At 40.5% G+C, this 22,382-nt stretch overlaps 1 protein-coding gene across 7 annotated transcripts in view; it reads right to left on the bottom strand.

Moving 5' to 3' along the window:
• MACROD2 (mono-ADP ribosylhydrolase 2) overlaps positions 1-22,382 on the bottom strand; it is a 3,459,957-nt gene that overhangs the window by 1,602,571 nt on the left and 1,835,004 nt on the right. The gene's annotated exons all lie outside the window — the stretch shown is intronic.

Genomic DNA, 22,382 nt, shown 5'->3' with positions numbered 1-22,382 from the left:
GCTCATTGGTATTATGGGCCCCTCAGTTGTATTCCCGAACGGTGGACGGAATACTGGGAGGTTTTTCACTGCAGGAATTGTTTGTCTCTGAGCGGTCACAGCGTGAGGCCTGGTATGGTAAAAAGGTAAAGCAGTGAGGTTGGTGTTTTTGGAATTAAAGTGGGTCACCGTCAGAGATCACCAGACTGGAGTTGATAAAAGTTGTTCAAGGTTTTGGTTTACAGTTGTAGATATATATTTATATATTTATATATTTATATACATATTTTGGAGGGAGTAAAATATTTTGGTTATGTTTAATAAAAGGCTGTTGTGGCCATTTTACTCCAAAGAAAAGGTGTGGTCTCATTATTATAGATATATAAGGGCTGGTATGGGACATTATTGAGAGGGGGACTGTTGGGCTACGCAGGTCAAGTTACAATACAATAACATGCAAGAGGTTTAAGATTCAAACTTGAGTTTTCCATTTAAATTATAAAGCATGGTGATTGAGATGGAATATAGCTTTCCTATGTGTAATATTCATTTGTATTACATATTAATTTTCTAGATCTGATGCTGTGGTTGGCTCCAGCAGCTGTAGACCCTAGCTTAGCTTAGAGTGCATGATGTGTGGTGTAATCATATGTCCAAACCATTGTGACTCCATTTTGATATGCTTTGTCATTTTAGCTTAAATCTGCAACTATGAAAGCATGCTTACTAAAATGCTTGCACAAGCACTTTACTTTATATATATCATTGTGGGTTGGTTTGTCCTTTCCTGTTCCCTGTTCTGTAGGCCATGGGACAGGATGGATGACATGACTCATAACCAGATGGTCTGTTGACTTTTTTGAACCCATGATATATGCATCTTATGGGTCTCTGACTTGTATAACCATATATTTTATACAAATACATCATTTACTAACCACTCCCCCCCCTGCCCTCTTTGGGGATTGGTACATGGAACTATATATAAGCTGTATACTCACCTAATAAAGGCAGACATCTTATGAATGCAAAACCTGCCTCTCATTTCATTCAGTGTCTCCAGATATCTGAGGGCTCTATTGGTGTACATACAAGAAGGGTGGTCACCCAGAATACCTACTATTTCCTTTCATATGGTTCTATACACAAGAATCTTGGTATATGATGTAACAATATGTTATGTATATTTACAGGTAATTAAAGTAATCTTTTGTTCATATTGTAGAGACACAGTATGCTCCTCACATTTCCTGATAAGGCAGACCTATCGATCAAGTTAACACAATGAATATCAACCCCGCCTCTGATCAGCAAAAATCAGCTCCACTCCAGATAAAGTGGAAGAACCTTCGTATATTGGAAATATGCTGACTGGTGAGGCATTGAGGGTATTTCATGTGAAAGTAGCTGATGTTATTACTATTTTTTTTCCAGTTTGCATTACTTGCAGATATATACCAAGCCCCTTCTATTGCTTGTTTTTTATTTTTATAACTTTTTTTTAATTGTTTTCACAAGGTGTAGTATATCAATTTAAGCACCAGAAAAATCACAGGATTTCCCGATACACATCTAGGCTAATGTATAAAAGATAGAACTTTGGAGCAGTTTTTCCAAAGCAAGATTTAATTTCTCAGTAAATAAATAATTACATTTGATTGGTGGCTGTGAGTTACCACTATACTTCTTTCCATATTCTTTTTGTCTAGCTTACCTAATTTTAGCAACACAAATAGCACATTTTAACAATTCTTTACTTCTTTTAACCAAATAAAAAATGATATGAAAGATACAAATAATTCAGCTCTGTATCATTTACACATCATTAAACAAAATTATTTCAATTCAAGCTGAATGGGCACCTGAATTTGACCTGATATCGGCCTTTTGCAAACACCTGTAAAGCAGAAATCAGAGTGGGAGAGGGAGAAGCACCACAAGGGGGTCATTTGTGTTGCAGTGTTCATGTGCAAGCACAGATTAGGAGACAGCAGAATGTCAGATAGATGAGCCCATCATTGTACTGCTTTCATTCTTTAATGACATGCTAGGGAAGGTACAAAACTCAGTATTACTTAAAGTGATATTAAAGTATTGTTTGTTTTTTTTGTTTAAAGAATAACAAACATGTTGTACAGCACCTGCTCTGTGCAGTGGTTTTGGCCCCACCTCCTCTCTCTCCTCATTGGCTCACTGACTTTGATTGACAGCAGCGGGAGCCAATAGTGCCCACTGCTGTGTCTCAACTAATCAGGAGGGAGAGACGAGTCTGTCATGCAATATCGCTGGATCGAGATGGGGTTTAGATAAGTATTAGTGGGGCTCCTGCACACTAAAGTTTTTTTTATCTTAATGCATGGAATGGATTAGGATAAAAAAAAAAACTTCTGCCTTTAGAGCCACTTTAACTACAAATGAAAAAAAGGCCTCTTGCCAAGACAGGCAGCTTGACCTTTGTCAAAGACATTGCTAAAATCGCTGTACTCCTAAGGCAGGGAGGAGAGTGAAGAGGTGCACAGGACCTTGGCTAACTTCTGGAAGCATGACTTACTGCATTGTGGTGACCAGGAGAGAACCTCAGCATGGAGCCAATCAATAGAGGGGTTGTGCCTGTATCTCGACGGATGACTCAGCCCAAGAAAGGGTGACCAAAACCAGGGGCTTATCCTTCTAGATAACTAGGGACAAAACAATGCCACCTAAGGTCTGTCCATGAAAGGACCTCAAGGTTCGGGCATTCCCTGAACGGGTTTCTAGCCACGAAAACGCGTAGAGCTGCCTGTTCGTTATACCTCCACATATATCTAGCCTTACAAATGAATTTATCGCCAATACCTATCTCAGGATCAATGAGGCCATAGGTTTTATAAGTTTTATTAGTTATTATGATTTTTCATGCATTCGTCTTTGGTGAACTATTTATTATTTTTTGTCTGCCATATTCAAGAAATTGAAGTATTATTTGTGTATTGTACTACTTATGTATTAATTCATGTGTTTTTCATGTTATATTACTATCTGTAATACCTGGCATGCAATTAATTAAACCTGATTATGTTCACCTATTTACCTATCTGGCTAACCACGAGCTTCATTTAACGTCCCACCTTTTTGGCTCTGCCCTGCTTTTTCTTACCAACAAGTGGATTGACTGTATCCTCTGAATTCATGGCCTTCGCCTACTGTCAGAAACCATGAAATCAGACTGAGACAGAATTAGAGTTAAAACACACTTGTTTAATAATAAAAGCAAATAGAACAAAATTTAGTCAAAACATAGCCAGAGTTCAGGACCAGAACAGATAGTCAGACAAGCCAAACGTCAGGGAGCCAGAGATGACTGTAGTAAAGCAGCAAGCAGGATCTGGGACCAGAAGGGATGTCAGCCAAGCAAGTCTTTTAACAGGAATGCGGTCGAGCGTCTCTGTGATGTTAAGGTGAAGGCAGAGATCCTCTGGGCTGGATGGCATAAGTAGGCAGGACTGACGAGCAGGATATCCTCAACACCTGAGTAACTGTGGAGAAATAGAAGCTGGCAATTAACCAACACCTAAGTGGCCAGCTCAGAGAAGGAAGGGCTGAGCCCAGCTCTGACACCAGCATCCCGCCATTCTGCACTTTGTGAATGGTCCTACAGACTTCTGTGACCTATGACTTGATCCACAGGGTTTCGGGCTTGGAAGGTGGTACGGGGGGTGGGGTGGGCAGTAATAATTTCAGGGGAATGCCCTGAAAGAGGAGGGGGGTGAGGAAGGTGAAGTGCCGCTATATTCTCCCTTCTGAAACTGTTCCAAACATTAAATTACACTTCAGATCTATTTGGTATCTGCTTACCTGAGTCCATTTAAAGTGTATCTAATTTCCTTTTATATCCTTGGGTAGACAAGTCCTCCACTCCTTTGTATCTATGGAGGGAGTCATGGTTGTCACAATAGGCTGCTCCCCTGCTATGGACTACAAACATGTCTATCTTTATTACATGGGGGGCAGGGGAATTGGTAGTTTACAGAAGATATCTAGGAAGGAATATATTCTTCAGTGCAGCTTACGTGAATTGACAAAGTAACTTCATTTCTGGCAAGCTCAACCGATAATTTCTGTATTTGTATAAGTGGTGATTACGCAGAGCTCCCCCTTAGAACTAAGTATCTGATTATAGATAGTGCAATAATATTCTCACTATATAAAGTGAACTTATAAGTAACATGAATCATTACAATAATAAAGTGTGAATGATACTCCGCATAGATGTGAACATCAAGTAATAAGATCAAATCTTCCGTAATCAAGAAAAAAATGTTTATAACATAACAAATAAAGTCCGTAAGAGTAGGACAGAAAGTTTATTCAAAACAAGTCCCAATGTGGAGAGTCCACATAAACGCCTTCACCGCTGTGTGCACGAGCGTAGTATAATCACCGTCATGCAAATGTGATCCCACCACCTTCACTACAATGCGCTCACCTCAGGGTGTGGACCTAAGATCTAGGTCAAATGCACTTAGTCCTCCCCCGAGGGTGTGGATAAGCTGCTGTCTTTTTCCATTGGTCTCTTCAAGATAGTATGCCCTTCCTTGGTGGTGGTAAATAGTTGGTACCACTTTAAGAGACTCTCGGACTAGGACTAGTGGGTCCCCATTGTGTAGTATGTAACAAAATGCCAATTTTAATAAAAATAATGGACCTACATGAAAACTGATAACGTATGCCTTTAAAAGTGAATAGGCAGCTGCAATCTGACTCTCGGCTGCTAGCAGCGTCACCTGACTCCTCCCATGCATTACGTCACCGCTCACACAACTTCCTCAGGAAAGCAAGACTAAGCACATTTGTCCTAGATCTTAGGTCCACACCCTGATTTGAGCGCATTGTAGTGAAGGTGGTGGGAATCACATTTGCATGACAGTGATAGATACTACAACATTTGTGCACACAGTGGAGGAGAAGTTTATGTGGACTCTCCACTTTGGGGCTTGTTTTGAATAAGCCTTCTGTCAGACTCCTACAGACTTTATTTGTTATATCACGGATGATTTTATCAAATTATTATTTTTTTTTTTTTTATTAAGGATGATTTGATCTTATTACTTGATGTTCACATCTATACAGAGTGTCATTCACACTTTATTATTGTAATGATTCTTTTTGCATATAAGTTCACTTTATATAGTAAGAAAAATATTGCACTATTTATAAACACATAGTTACTTCTAAGGGGAAGCGCTGCACCACTTTATATAATTCAGCATACGTGCAGGAATGCATTAGTATGTGAGCAGCACCCACCACGTACATCATATAGAATTTCAGAGTAAGGTTAAAGGCAGCGCAGAAGTGTACACAAAACCACAATTCCTGTATTTGCTGAAAATGTTCTTAACATGAAAAAATAAAATAAAACTAATGTAGCCACCACATCTAAGCACTGTAAGTTGCAACATCACTATGTTGTTTTGGGTTCAGTTAGTCTTCAATCAATTTTGTCATTGAAAACCTTGGACTCTTGGATGTTTTGTTTGGCGCTCCTTTTGGATTGTATGTAAGTTTGTGCTGTGCGATGGAGCTGTATAAATCTCACAACTGAAAGGACAGAAATAGAAATCCTACAGCAAGTAAAATAGCTCTCATATCGTTTTTATATCTGTATTAAGCCATTTACCTGGAGTTCAACTTTAACACATGACTGAAAGACATTTGGGATCTCATCAATAGCTATTGGAAACATAGAGCTTTTATTTTGTTATGTATGTAAAGCCCATTATATTTTTCAAACACCAGGCTGCTTTGTTAACAATATAAACTGCCAACCAATTCTGAAGCAGCTCAAGATCAAAATGAAAAAAAGGAAGTGAAAAGTAATGTTATTCTATCTCAAAAATATAACCACTTAAAGGATGTAATTTCGTTTTTCATGCTAGCAATGTAAAGTATTTAGAGAGATGCTTTTATGAAATGGCTGTAGCTACAAGGATATAGAGTAGACTTGTGCCTCTCTATAAATACTCAACTAAAAACAATACAGCAGGCATGTTGGATCAAATGTCTCTCTTTCTGGTTAATTGTTTTTCTTCTCAAGCATAAAACAGTGTTGCTTTAAGGAAACTCTAGAGAACAGTTAATCTATTAGAGTGCAGGCAAGTGGCCTTGGGCAGTTCCATCGCTAAGAGGTATAAAGCCAGATGGGGATCCTGCTTCCATTGCATTGTCTGAACTTTCAACCCAGTGAAAGAAGTCGTCCAACATGCTCTATAGAAATATATACTCACCACACAAAAATTCTAGCAAAATTTCAGACCACATACACCACTTTCAGCGAAAAATGACCATTTATGGAGCCCCCAAATCACTAGCCATTAAACAAGAATTTGAATACATTGGATGTGGGTGGCCACCCCTACTTCCCAACTAGCTGAGCAGTTTTTAATCAAGAACAGAAAAAAAACTCTGCTCCCATGAACCAGTGAAGAGGGTGGGCACAAAAGGAACTGTGTGGTATCCAGGTGGTGGTGGTGGCATAATTGAGGTCAAAGCTCGGAAACCCCAATGGGGCTGGGTGAGGATAGAACATGTCTGATGCTTGAGAGCGCATCATGGCTCGATAGTCGGGGAAGAATGTGACCGGCATCCAGTAAAATCAGGTGTTGTTACATCATTCTTCCCTGTGATTAGCTGAAACACATGTCATTTTATTTTTGGGGGTAACATACAGTGTAAAGCTAAACTCTGGGCAAAAAATAAATAAATAATTAACTTTTAAAACTTCACTCTCCAACCCCTTCAAAAAAAAAATTGCACTTTTTGCACTTGTATAGTTCCTTCATAACGATAATCCACATTTAATTTCCTGTGACATCATTACAGGGCTCCCTTCTAGATTTTCGCAGTAGCAACAAGTGGGAGGAGTCTGTTTTTATCTTTTTGTACACAATAAGTATGCCCTGCCAGATTAAGGAGCCAGCTATTCTGGGCAATCCCCGCTGTCCTGTCAGTGTTCCAATTTAGCCAAAAACAAAAGTTTTTCAGACTGCTTGTAAAAGTAACTGCAGAGTTTGGCACTAGCTGAGAAAAGCAGACTAATGCCGCGTACACACAAACGGACCTTCCGGCAGACTAGGTCTGACGGAATCAGTCCGTCAGACCATCTGATCGCGTGTGGGCTAATCCGATAGTTTTTCGTTATAAAAATTTGATGGACCTAGAAATAGAACACATTTCAAATCGACTCAATTCCTATTGGGAAAACCGTACGGAACAAATACGACGCAAGGGAAGCTATTGGCTACTGGCTATTGAACTTCCTTTTTTAGTCCCATCTTACTTCATCACGTTCAAAACAAACAGACTTTGATGTGTGGCCAATTCCGTGCGTTTGGAAAGTCCATCGGAACTCCGCCAAAAGTCAGTCGGGAAGACCGTCGGACCTAGTCTGCCGGAAAGTCCGGTCGCGTGTACGAGGCTTTAGGAGCTATTCAGGTCCATTGAGTTAAGCTGATCTGCATCAATCAATGCAATATCTATGCAATAATGCAAGGAAACACAGAAAACTATTGCTATGTGCCCTGTTCATCTCATAACGCTGCCTTGAGGCACGTAGCACAACACACCTCACTACTTCTCACAACGTCACAAGGCACTGCAGTGTACAGAGTTCAATTAAGTACCATTTTGTGACATCTCAATAAAGTTAAAAAATAAGTAAACCGTGCATTGTAACAATGCATTGGACTGCTCCTACACAACACACACTAGTGCATGCATTTCAGTTTAGGGGTTGGTGCAAATGAGTCTTTGTCTTTCCTCATTTTTCCACTGTGCTTCACTGACAGCGTCTATAGGTTGCTGTATACAAAACGTATGACACTGATAGCTCCATCCAAGTCTGCAGAGTAGTGATCTGGCAGAAAACAAAGCCAACCTTTCTCTAAAATGACTTGTCCAGAGATTAATTTCAGAGAGCCCAGTGAAGCAGAGTTGTAGCTGGAGCAGGTGGAGGAAGGCAGGCTTTAAATTCTGCCAGATCGCTACTCTGTTGCTTCCGATAGAGCTGTCAGCTCTTTATAATAATATACAGCAAAATACAGATGCTGCATAACTCTTTTAAGCATTACAAAAATAATCCACAGGTACAACAATGCAATATTTCTTCTCCAATGTTTAACTTTGTACAATTAGGAACATGTATGCATCTGTCACTCGGCAGTTCATAAATACAACATACAATAGGATGCTCTAGGCTTGTTTCCTTCAGCGTGTCCCATGAGGCTTCGCAGAGACCACCCTGAAAGGGTGCTTGCCTAACTAGAGCAGTGCCCCAGACCAGAGAAGTGGAAATGCTCCTAATGCCCTGTTCCAAGACACTAGGTAAGCTCCACAGATGTCCAGGAGTGTCCCCCAACTACCCCAATTTAACAGGAACCTGTCTCTAATGCTAGGCCTCCCTGTATCTATACATTCAATTTTCCACACTATAGACCCCCCCCCCCAAAAAAAAAATTACACATCAGGGGCTATATATAACTGTTCTGATTCAAAGATGGCCACCCAAATCTTGAGAGAATGCTGCATCGAATCAGACACAGGCTCTCTCAAGGTGGCACTGGGAAACCATGACAGGGGACACACTGGTGCAATTCCTGATCCCCCTCTACCCCTACCTAGAACAAAAGAGCATGACTTCCCCCAATAAAACAATTTCAGCTAAGAAATTAAGGACAGGTAGGAATGTTTAGTGGTAGAGAGAGTCACACCAAAATCTCATTGGAAGGGAACAATAGGAGGCTAGTACCGACCTATTACAAGTCTGCTTTTGTCCAGCCGTTCACTAATTCTGCCCACAGCAAAACAAACCCCACAGTCAGTGCATTTTGCATTCCCATCACCACTGATACAAATTCATTGCAATCTTTAGTGCACTCTTAGCCTTGGAACCCTGATTATAGTGCTTCTGACATGCATAGTAGGAAGAGCCTTAAAGTGACATTAAACACAAAAACAAAAATGTTATATTTTGCAGCTTACCAAAAGGTAAGTATACAGATCTTTTTTTACACAGGGTAGGCAGTATAGGTTGGGGGAGCAGACATTTTTAAGCATACAGTTAATCTGGTTAAAAAAGACACAAGTCCATCTAGTTCAACCAATAAAAGCATAGTTAATGTTAGGCTAGAATTCCACCTAAAAGAATATTTGCATAATTTATTATGTGAAGATTCTTAAAGGAGTTGTAAAGTCTTGATGTTTTTCAACTTAATGCGTTATATGCATTAAGGTGAAAAACCTTCTGTGGTGCAGCTGAACCCCAGAGCCCCCCTTTTATTTACCTGAACCAGATTTTTTTCAGCAACGAGAACAAGCCCCAGCCACTTACTTGGGTCCTCATTGGACAGATTGATAGCAGCAGAAGCCATTGGCTCCCACTGCTGTCAATCAAATCCAGTGACACGGTGCACAGAGGAGGTAAGTATGACATGTTTTTTTTTTTTAAAAAAAAGCTTTATAATCACTTTAACTCCTTTAGTAATGTCCAAATGTCGCATTTACAATTTAAACCAAATTGATAAAATTAAATACAAACTAATTTACAAACAAATTTGTAAGGAAAGCATAAAGTTGGGTGAAAGTTCTATTCTATTGGTGGCCATACATGCTTCAATAAATGATCACCTTCTGATTGATTATTCCTTTTGGAAGAGATCAATCTACACCCAGAGGCCACAACATTATGACCACCCACTTAATATTAAGTAGGTCCCCTTTCTGCTGGCAAAGCATCCCCGACCTATTGAGGCATGGACTACAAATTAAAATCCACATGATTGGCCAAAGCTTCCCAGCAGAACATTTCCAAAGGCATCATCCTCAAACAGCCTCCTCTAGCTTGTCTTCTTCTCATATTACATCCTGGTGCCATTTCTTCCACAGGAAAACGAAGCACATGCACCCAGCTAGCTACATGTTGCAAAAGAAAACGCGATTTATCAGAGCAAGTCACCTTCCTCCATTGCTCTGTGGTCCAGTTATGATGCTATCATGTCCATTGTAGGTACGTTTGGCCGTGGACACGGGAAGTAGATTTCAATTGATCGTTAGGATACGAATATAACTTATGATTGAAAGTTAACACAATGTAATCCAATCAAATAAAATACAATCATATTGATGAACAAAGTATTTCAGTGCTGCCAATTGATGTGAAATGATTGTACACCCTGGCCAATCAAATCAATTTGACCGGTTTTATTTCACAGTCAAAATGGAGTCTAAATCTATCAGAAGTCATGGCTATTATGTTTACAGATTCAATCAGTTGATCAAATTGCACATCAGTCAGATAAGAAAATTTAATTGTGTGTCACCACTTAAGATCCCTAAGTTGCATGCCACGTGTGCCTTTGACACAAATTGCAGAAAAGGCCACCCAAACTGAATATCATCATGTTATGTTCCATTTTCATCAATCAATCAGTTTGATATTAGCCAAAGAGCTATGAGCAACAGACAAGTTTGTATTTCCACAAGTCCAAAAGCAACTTTGTCTTGTAATAATTCAATACTATTTACTATTAGACTGTGAAATGGAGTTATAAATAACCTAGTCTCTAGAGCATACAGCCTATAGCAGTCAGGCTCCGTGACTACAGGCATGTGTGTGAAACATTTAAAAGACATCTTCAATCCATTATCTCTGTTGGTGTATTTCACCCTATATTTTATTCGGATGTGTCAGTCATTCGAAGTGCCGCAGGGTTTTTCCCATTTAACAAAAGCCTCAGTTGTTCTTTATGTTTTTCAGACATCAAATATTCATTTTATGATGAAACCTGCTTCACCGTACTCAAGACAAGAGGATATTGGATGTCTAAGTCTCTTCTCTACCTCTTGACACCAGCTGGAAATACTTTGTAAGCCATGCTGCCAGCATTTGACCCCCGTTGCCTTTCTTTGGAAGCTGAAACCAGTATGGGTCAACCATGGATAAGCAATCCTCCAGTGAAGGCATGTCATATTGATGCACAACTTCCTCTCCCCTTTTGCTTATACTGAAATACAGCAAGAGAAACGATCTAGAATAAACATCTGCTCAGATTAGCACACAAACAGTACATCGAATTACCAAGTGTGCCAAAATAATACATTGCAGCATGCTTAATTCTCAACCTCATCTTGAATCGTTTAAAAGTCAAGAAAACAAAGTTTACTATCTGGAACGTGAGTTCTATTAGGAGTAATGGTAATGTGATTTATTTAAGTAACAGTCTATCACATGGCATCGGTATTACATTTTGAAACACTGACTGACAAGGCCATTTGGAAACAATTTGTATTTGGTCAGGAGTTGAAAAAGATGATTGGCACTAATTCTGTTGATGGAGTATGATTGGTAATTGGAGAAAATATAATCACAAAGAAGTACACAATTCACTTAAAAAATAATTCAGAATATGTTTCCCTGTGACTTTAAATATTATTGTGCATTGCATATGTCTGTTGTGATAATTTAAGTATTATTGTGCAATGCTTATATTCATTTCAGTGGCACTTATGTAGTATGTTGATATAAAACTTGTGACTCTGTATTTTGTTAATACAGGGCATAGTGACTGGTTCAGTTAAAGATTGCCTACTCATGCTTCAAATATAATTTCTCCTCTCCACCGCCACTTCTTTTACTCACCAAGAGTGAAGAAGTGAACCCTGTACTACCTGGCATGGAGGATCAAAGGACTAAAGCTGGCCATTGATGGAGCAAACCTAAATTGATTGAAATTCATTTTATGGGTGGCCCTGTTGGCACCTTCTCGTCCAACATCCTTTGAATGTCAAGCCAGGCAGAAAATTGTAGGCTAAACAGCATTTGCATCCAATCAGATGCATGCAGTGTTCAGGTATTTTAATAGCCAGCAGTTCCAGCTGTCAGAATGCAATGGCAGCAGCAGGAAAGTCGCCCAGCCACAATGTTTAGAGTGAATGTAAAAATCTGCTAAATAGTTTCCTTCAGCCCACAGCCTGAACAAGAAAAATTCAATGTGTGAGGTTGTGGCAAGCAGCATTTTTAGCTGAAGTATATTCACCTCCACCTTTCCAGCGATGTGGTGATTACACCCCTTGCTTGCCGCTCTCATCTTCTCCCCAGGTGCTGAGTTCCCAGGTGTCGGAAATGCCCGCTGAACTGAGAAAACTTAAGGCAGGCAGATACATAGCATGTCTCTGCTACAATGAAAATCTTTCTAAAAGTTAGGTTTAGTTCCACTAAGTATATATGTTTCCTTGCCCTGCATGGGTAAAGCACAGTTTCACGTAAAGTACATCAATAGAAAGTTCCCAGTAATAACAGTATAATCATCTAAGTATTTTAGAAATGCCCCATTATACAGATTGCAACAGAAAGACCACATCATTTTTTTCAAGAAACAATTTTTTGTAATTATTATTGCACATTCTGTATTGTGTATTAGGGAACTTTAGTAAATGTCAAGGCCATTATCTCAAACAATGTCACCAAGGAGCATTTGATAACATGAAGTCAGCTATGTGGGGTCTGTTACAGTAACTCCTTTGCCTCTGGTCCACCAACCAACTCTTTAAAGACTTGTATGATGTAATTTTAGGTGTCAGACCCATGTAATTCTACTGGAAACCTCACCATACCCAAGTAAACAGAGTTAACTGTTAAATGGAATTAAGACTGCCAAACACAAATTTGTAAGTCTCTGAATCCATCTACCAGGAATACATAGGTTTTATACCTAGATTGTAAGGTAAATTGTACCTCTAATTCCTCCTATTTTTAATTGTATTGTAACTGTACTGTCTGCCCTCATGTTGTAAAGTACTGCACAAACTGTTGGTGCTATATAAATCCTGTATAATAATAATATACAGTAAAGTCAAGAAGAGCTGTGGTAACCTTCTAGCAGGCTTTACTTTAATTGAAGACCAGAGTTCCCCTAAGTCCAGTCTTAAAGAACCCCAACAGGTCAAATTTTAAGGTTTTGATTAATTTTCTAAAAGTGATTTTAATAAGCAACTCTGGCTCAATAATTACAACTGCGATTTCATCTGAGCAAAATTCATCAGTTGTCATCTGTTGAGGATTCTTCAGGACTGGAATTGAGAAACTCTGGTTCAGACATTTTAAATATGTCCCATTGTGTAGCAGTACACCTTCCAAGTTGCCTTAATTTGTGACTTACAGAGAATACTTTTTAATTAGATTTTAGAAGCAGATTTTAATTAAGTTACATTTGATGACTGGCAGCATGGAGTATTGGGATATTAGTTTTCTGCACTTGTAAACATGTTTTTCTATAACATACACCTTTCTTATCTAGTCATAAAAGGATGCACTACTTGCCATTTTCTCTCTTTATAGAACCACAGAAATAAATGATGCCATCCACTACATTTGTGATGCTTTGGTGGTGTTTTTGTGATGTTTTCCTGAAGGCATATTCAATTTTGGTGTAACCAGAACTAGTGTTACTGAGTCATACAGAGCCTTAAAGCGGGGTTCCACCCTAAAGTGGAACCTCCGCTGATCGGATCCCTCTCCCCCTCCGGTGTCACAATTGGCACCTTTCAGGGGGGAGGGGGTATTTACACCCACTTCCGGGCATAGACTCCCGTGGGAGTCTACGCCATTTCCTGTCCTGCCGCGCTGTCTGCTGGGACACACACGGGTCTCAGAGACAGCACGGAGAATTCCTATTGCGCTGCGCGACTCGCGCATGCGCAGTAGGGAACCGGGAAGTGAAGCCGATTCGCTTCACTTCCTGATTCCCTCACCTAGAATGGTGGCGGCAGCAGCCGAGGGCTGAGCGATCGATCGTCCTCGGCTGCCGGCATCGCTGGAACCCGGGACAGGCGAGTGTCCATTTATTAAAAGTCAGCAGCTGTAGTATTTATAGCTGCTGGCTTTTAATATTTTTTTTTTTGGTGGAATCCCTCTTTAAGTTTACTATGGTAGAAATGTCTGAGTGCAGATCTTCTTTTCTGCCACAAGATGGCAATAGTGGTTATGTTCTATTACTGAACCTCAAAAGTAGAATATTGGACACTGGAAAAAGTGCCATAAGCGGAGTATGAGCCATAGGTGGGGCCATTACAATTGCTGAAAGAGAGCTACCAGAACCAATCTACTTGGATGCAGGAGAAGCCAAAGAAGAGGGGTATAAAGTAAAAAGCCTGGGGCAGTTGGGAAAATACTACCAACCATAGAGGAGTTGTTACCGAGAGTGAGGAGAGCTATTTGCAGTTTTACTACTGCATAATCTAGAGAGATGCTAGTTCCCACTGCAGATTGCTGGACTGAGCCTGTCAAGGTAACTGCACTATCCCACTGCTCTGGCTGTAACCTGCAGCTGTACATCTGACACTGGGGGGGAACCTGCCTGTGTAGCACAGCATAGGGATCTGATCCACTTGCCATTTGGGGCATGTTCTGGGAATGCTGAATGACTACTCTTATCACAGTCTGGATCACCTGTCACCAGACTGATAGAAGACATAGGCGAGCACCATCGGCACACATAAAGGGGTCCCTCCTACCACACAGACTGGCGCCAGTGAATAGCTGAGGGTGGGGGTCGCAGGTCTTTGACCCACAGTTATCTCGGTTGCTGACAGTGAATATATCCCTCTTTGACAAACTTGTACTCTTGCAATCCTCATGTTTAAACTCAATCACATTAAAGCATCGCTTGTTCTGTTTAACCAGGCCTAAAATGCCAAGCTGACTTGCAACTTAGGCTTCTTTCATAGTGTGTGCCTTAAAGACCCCTATTACCTTTAAGTCCATCTCACTGGGTGCAGGACTACAAACATCTCCCTACATAGAAATAGTTCCATTACTCAAGTCAACGTCTTCAAGGGGCCCAAAATAGCCAACAGAGTAACTTTGAGGACTAGATATAGTTTACCTGCTGTTGAGGGTAGTCTGTGCATTGATCTATATTATAAAACACAGGCCTAGGCTCTCATTGCCCCCAAGTGTTGCTCATTTAGTGAGGAAGGCAACAGTTTTTGCTGGCTGAAGTTGCAGTTTATGCTGGGACTTGAATCCTTACAAAAAACTCTAAATGCCTTGTTTGCACTGTTATATTATCCATTAGTATGGCCTTAAATTTGATAATATCTTCTACTATTTGCTACAGAATCTTGAGTCTAATTTCAGTTATATTCAGTTAATTTCATTATATATATATTATATATACATACACACAAAATGTGTTAACAATAACATAAGTGCTCACCAAATTCTATGACATTACCTCTGTACCCACTGCAGCACCATAACGGTCTGGTGGGCATCGGATCATATGCAAGTCAGCATAGTATTAAACCAATGATTATCTATAGAACCAAACATATGTATTCAGATGCAAGATCCCTTACATCATCATATATGTAGGAACATACAGTAGACTATATCCACACTAGGTACTGAGTGACAAGGGGAGAACAGAAAAAAACAAGAGAGGAAACAAAAAGTGAGAAAAAAGGAAAGGGGAAAGAAGGAAGAGAAGGGGAGTGGAAAAGACAAGAATGAAACCAGAGAGTACAAAGAGAGAAGGAAAAAAGAAAGAAAAAGGAAAAGGATAAGGGAGCATGAAGAAGAAAAAGGAGGAGGAGGAAAGGGCGATAACAAGGGAGAGGGGCAATAGGTTAGATATTAAATATATCCAAAGCAAAATATCCGGCCACTGGATAAACCAAGAGCTACCATAGTAAGTAGCTAAAGGTGGTTACCTGAAAATGTTGATACATATCTATGGGCCATAGGCATAACCAGATGGAAACATCCATACAACCTAATCCCTATATAGCCCACAGTGTTCCATAGCTGAGGCCAGTTTATAAAACAACCAGTGGCTAGAGCAGCCATAGAAATATAGCCCACCAAATGCTGGAAGGACCCACTTAAGAAAATCAAGGGCCAATATCCTGAATACCTAGGCATAATTATAAGGAGTGGTTCCATTCCTAGTTACCCGAGTATGGAAAAGATAAAATGCATAATTGTATATGGATGGTAAACCTCCCAGTATTCCTCAATCTCGGATCCGTGCCTCGCCGTAACCGTGGTATCCATCTCACTATCTCTTACTGTCACTTCCACCTTTATAGGAAATGATCCCGCTGGAAATGACTGAACTGGAAACGGCTCACCAACGTCATATCCGGTGTGGGTGCCCCAGTAAAAAGTGCATGCCCCGTGCCGTCATCCATAGACTGCGGTCAGAGAGCACAGCGCCACCCATCTGCAAAGGATGATATAAGCAGATGGGTACCAAGGAAAAGGGAACATCCTCGTCCACAAGGGTCACCCAAACACCACAGTAACTAACCATAACAGACAAGGGCCAACCCACTTCCAATAGTGCAAAAACAGTTGCAACGAGTCAACAACAGAATTAGTAGTAGTATTAAAACATATATCTCACAAAAGGAAAATCACAAACAATAAAACAGAACAAAAAGTAAAAAGTAATGAGTGTGCGGAAGTTACATTAATAGTGATTTATAAACATGGGGATCCCATGTAAATTAGTGCAAAATTACGGCAAGGGTATGAGCAGATCCTAGCAATCCCTCTAGATATTATTGCAGAAATACAAGAATGATTTAAAATAAAGTGCTGTATTCATTCCTGTGGGGCTGGCTGCTCTTTGATTATATATCCACTTAGCCTCCTTTTCTTGCTGGGAAATTACTTCTAGGCCAAAAAATGAAACAACTGAGGGGTCGTAGCTATGATTAAGACCTACATGCATGCAAATTGGAGTGTGTAATAGGCCCACATTGAGATAGTACAGGTGATTCTGTATTCGTCTCACAAAAGGTACGTTTGGTCTTTCTGATGTAAAAGGCATTGGGGGAGTGGTGCTCTCTCCAATTTTGTTCTAATTGATTTCTTAGGGATGTGGATATGACAGTCTGTGTCTAGAACTGGTCCAACAATTTCCAATATTTATTGATTCAACCACCATCTCCTGCAGGGATGGGGCTACATCGGCTTATTATCAAATAAAATAATATACGTTGTATATCTACACACAACTTTTAATATCCACTATCTGTTTGGTCTAATATATCTTAAAGTGGTATTTAACCTAAAAGCAAATATTTATTATATTGCAGCTTATCAATTCTTAGATGTGATTGCTGCATTTGTTTTCTTTTTGGGTCTTGGCTGGCCAGTTTTTAAACAGAACAAGCACTCTTGTAAATGTATCAGTTGAGAGTGTTGAGACAAATGATTTACCACCGACAGAGGTTCCAACAATGATCAACTTTTATTCATTCATGTAAATCCTTTATCCCAAAAGAAGAAAAAACTGTTAGCCCTTGTACACACGGTCGGAGAATCCGTCGGAATGTGTCCTATCAGACCGTGTCGTCGGATAATCCGACTGTGTGCGGTATGCATCGGACTGATTCCGTCGAAATATCCGTCGGACCCAATTTTCCAACATGTTGGAAATATTTCCCGACCAACTGAGCCGGTCGGACATACTCCGATCATGTGTAGCGAATTTTGATCGGACCAAGTGCCACGCATGCTCAGATCAAATTCCTACATCAAAGCTATTGGCTACTAGCCTGAATGTAGTCCCATCTATGTCATCACGTTCTGAAAGATCGGATTTTTCGACAACTTAGTCCGACCGTGTGTATGCAACAGTTTCGGACAAGATCCGATGGACAAAATCCGACTGAGAAAATCTGATGGATTTGGTTGTCGAAATCTCCGACCGAGTGTACAGGGGCTTACTCTAACTGCTTGTGTAACTGCAGTGCGAGCTGGCATTTGTTTTCAATTTGCTAGTCCATCTAAAACTCCCCTCCCCCATACTACCAATGCTGCTGTCCAAAGGTGCTTCTGTGCTCCTTCATCCAGAGGGGGGCACTGTAATACATGAGATGTTACTGGCCAGATCACCAGGTAAAAACAGAGAGAGAGAAGTAGGTTACAATGGGGTTGATTTATTGAAGGCAGGTGGGCTGTTATTTTTGGAAGGAAAATTGCACTTTGCAAGGGTATTTCCTCCAGAGCTTAGTGAATGTGGTCAAGTTTCACTTTGCAAATAATATCCAATCATGTTCCAGGAAAATTAGAAAAAAAAAAAGCCTTTTTGATTGCACACGTTTGGATGATGGAAGTCATTCACTAAGCTCTGGGGCAAATTCCCTTGAAAAGTACAATAGCAACAGCAAAGTGGGCAGCTTATTTGTCTTTAGTAACACCAACCCCAACAACTGTTTTGACATTTCATTTGTGAAAATCCTGCGAGTCTTTAACAATTACCATTCTTTTTTTCTTTGCTGCATCTCTGTGCTCCTGATCTCCTGTGGTCTCTGCACCACCTTCCATTCTATACTAGTGATGGCATTTTTCGGGGCAAGTTCTCTCATGGTGACAACAATGGACCATGCCTTGAAATGGCCACTAGTTTTAATGAGAAACCTGTGTGACATAGTGACAACACGGGAGCAAAATAGGGACAGTGTGTTGTCACCCCATAATAGGAAGTGGTCAAACATAAACCTACATGGCAGGATCACCTGGTATTTTTTTTTTCTGAAAGCTCCAGATTTAAAAGGATTAAAAATTACTTTTGAAATGGTTAGACCTATTACAATTATGTTAAAGCTTCTATTATATTTTTGAGATTGGGCTTACATATACTGTAAATGCTTTGTAATTATTAAGGCTACGAGGAGGCAGAATCAAAGTTGCGTTTATGTTTTTCACTGATAGACTGGGTGGAATATATTGTAGAGGAATCAGCAATAATAATGTGATTAAAAGGGCCTGCTTTCCCATCAAAGACCTCACACCCAGAAGGAAATAATACAAGGGAATTATCAGATGTTTATAACATTGCTATATTAACATTTATTACATAGCCACTGACCCTTCTTGGAGTCCATCCAGCTAAACGGAACTGCCAGCCTTTTTTTACGCGTATATAATATAGTTTTAAACTAAACACTGTAACAGGCGAAGAGACAAGAGCTTGGAGCAAATCCAGAATCGTTTTCAGAAATCATTATGGCAACTTACAAAAAAGGGTCTGGCTTGAATCCATTAGGACAGCATTATCCTGTGATCTGGTGTTAGATAATGTCATAAAAGATTGAAAATGGGGGATTTGATGACATTTATGTAATTTCTTCCTTTTTTTATACTCATATTAAGGTAATTTAAACCAGTACTATGTTATTTCAGAGGAAAAATTGCACAGTTGACTTCTTTTTATGGCATATACAGGAACTTCATGTTTAATGCAATAAGTGATTTAAAGTCAACCTGTCATGGCAGAAACATAAAGCCTGCCATGCCAATTGCAGTTTTCTCCCCTGAAAATGTTAGTTGCCAAGCTATCATGCTGACCATCTTGCTTCAATACATTCAGTCACAAGTACAGTGCCTTGCAAACGTATTCACCCCCCTTGACATTTTTCGTATTGTGTTGCCTCACAACCTGGAATTAACATGGATTGTTTGAGGATTTGCATCATTTAATTTACAGAACATGACCACAACAAGGAAGATGTTTTTTTTTTATTGTGAAGCAAACAATAAATAGGACAAAATAACAGAAAAAATCAATGTGCATAACTATTCACCCCCCTAAAGTCAATACTTTGTAGAGCTACTATTTGCCGCTATCACTGCTCCAAGTCGCTTTGGATAAGTCTCTATGATCTTACCACTGGGATTTTTGCCCATTCCTCCTTGCAAAACTGCTCCAGCTCCTTTAAGTTGGATGGTTTGTGCCTGTGAACAGCAATCTTTAAGTCTGACCACAGATTTTCTAATGGATTGAGGTCTGGGCTTTGACTAGGCCATTCCAACACATTTACGTGTTTCCCCTTAAACCACTCAAGTGTTGCTTTAGCAGTGTGTTTGGGGTCATTGTCCTGCTGGAAGGTGAACCTCCGTCCTAGCCTCAAATCACACACAGAGTGGTACAGGTTTTGGTCAAGAATATCCCTGTATTTATCACCATCCATCTTTCCCTCAACTCTGACCAGTTTCCCAGTACCGACTGCTGAAAAACATCCACAGTGAAACATGGTGGTGGCAGCATCATGCTGTGGGGATGTTTTTCAGCAGTCGGTGTTCTTTGGTCGATGTGATGTGTTGGCTTTGCGCCAGACATAGCGTTTTCTTTGATGGTCAAAAAGTTAAATTTTAGCCTCATCAGACAAGAGCACCTTCCTCCATACATTTTGTGGGTGTCCCATATGCCTTTTCACAAACTCAAAACGTGCCATTTTGTTTTTTGCTGAAAGTAATGGCTTTCTTCTGGCCACTTTTCCATAAAGAGCAACTCTATGGAGCGTGCGGCTTATTGTCATCCTATGTAAAGATACTCCAGTCTGGAGTAGGGACATCATTTCACTAATTATGCGACTTCTGATGGTAATTGGTTGCACCAGAGCTTTTTTATGGGCTTCATAACAAAGAGGGTGAATACATACGTACATGCCAATTATCATTTTTTTATTTCTGAAAAATCGTTTTATGTATTTTACTTTACCAACTTAGACTATTGTGTTCTCATCCATCCCATATAATTAAGATTAAAAAAATGAATTAAAGGCTGTAATGTAACAAAATGGAAAAACAAAAACAAAGGGGTGAATACTTTTGCAAGGCACTGTATGCAGATTAAGACCTCTGACTTCTCTAATCTGCAGACTTTTTCCAGGTTAATGGGTTAAATCAAACAGGGACACAAAAAAAGGATTTACAGGTTAACAGAGGCAATGTGTACCTTGTGATGTCTGTTCCTGGTGTAGCACCCTCTACCTAAGTACGCGCTAGAGGTGAGATTTTTTGGTGAGTTCAGGTAAATTTGAGCAGGCCTGGCTGGAAGCTAGACCTGTTTGTTTTGATCTGGGTGGGTTGGGAGTGGCTTTGATTAGGCTGGTGACTCACAGATAGCATCACTTCTCAGTTTCCTCTCTTTGGCTTCTAGAGGATTCTAGAAGAGAGGAGGGGAAGAGAGGTGGAGCTGTCTGAGGTGTCTCAGGGAGCCATGACCAGTCCCCATTTAGGATTGGCAGGGGGCAGGCCTCCTTGATATACCCAGGGCCAGCCCTGCTGGGGAGTTGTTGTCAGGTGGAAGAACTGAAGATGGAGTGCTAGGCTGTGGGGGCTTTGAGGCTGGGGGAGTGACCTTGAGCCTGGGGCTCGGGTGCAGGAAGGATCCATTCAAGAACACTTGAGGGATCTGGACAGGAGGCACAGAGATGAGTCAAAGAGGCCAGCGGGAGCTAGCAGTGCCGGGCAAGTTTTCAGGAGGGATCCACCGTTGTGTGTGTGTGTGTTTGAGGGCCTGGTATGGATTTTGGGGAGGACCCCACAGCGTTTTTTTTTCTAATTCTGTCATAGGGTTCCAATTAACCACTTCAATACACTGTATTATATACTCTGCACTGTATTATATACACTACACTGACTGCACTATATTATATACAGTGGGGCAAAAAAGTATTTAGTCAGCCATCATGCAACACAGACTTTCAACTACCTCCAAAGGTTTTCTACGGGGTTGAGATCTGGAGACTGGCTAGGCCATGCCAGGACCTTGAGATGCTTCTTACGAAGCCACTCCTTCGTTGCCCGGGCGGTGTGTTTGGGATCATTGTCATTCTGAAAGACCCAGCCACGTCTCATCTTCAATGCCCTTGCTGATGGGAGGAGGTTTGCACTCAAAATCTCACGATACATGGCCCCATTCATTAGTTCATGTACACGGATCAGTCGTCCTGTTACCTTTGCAGAGAAACAGCCTCAAAGCATGATGTTGCCATCCCCATGCTTCACAGTAGGTATGGTGTTCTTTGGTTGCAACTCAGCATTCTCTCTCCTCCAAACATGATGAGTTGTGTTTCTACCAAATTGTTCAACTCTGGTTTCATCTGGCCATATGACATTCTCCCAAACCTCTTCTGGATCATCCAAATGCTCGCTAGCAAACCTCAGTCAGGCCCGGACATGTACTGGCTTAAGCAGGGGGACACATCTGGCACTGCAGGATCTGAGTCCATGGCGGCGTAGTGTGTTACTGATGGTAGCCTTTGTTACGTTGGTCCCAGCTCTCAGCAGGTCATTCACTAGGTCCCCGTGTGGTTCTGGGATTTTTGCTCACCATTCTTGTGATCATTTTGGCCCCACGGGGTGAGATCTTGGGTGTCAATAAAAGCCTTTGACAATTATTAAATGCTTGTAATTATACCCCAGTATTCCATAGGAACATCTGACAAAAAGATCTAAAAACACTTAAACAGCAGACTTTGTGAAAATTAATATTTGTGTCATTCTCAAAACTTTTGGCCATGGCTCTAGTCTATATGCACTGTCTCAGGATTTTGATTTTTTTGCCAAT

Source organism: Lithobates pipiens, unplaced genomic scaffold (genome assembly GCF_037356315.1).
Source record: "Lithobates pipiens isolate NorthernLeopardFrog02 unplaced genomic scaffold, aLitPip1_a1.2 Scaffold_18, whole genome shotgun sequence".
Classification (NCBI taxonomy): Eukaryota; Metazoa; Chordata; class Amphibia; order Anura; family Ranidae; genus Lithobates; species Lithobates pipiens.
Note: the sequence above shows the minus strand (reverse complement) of the source record. Positions and strands in the feature narration are given on the sequence as shown.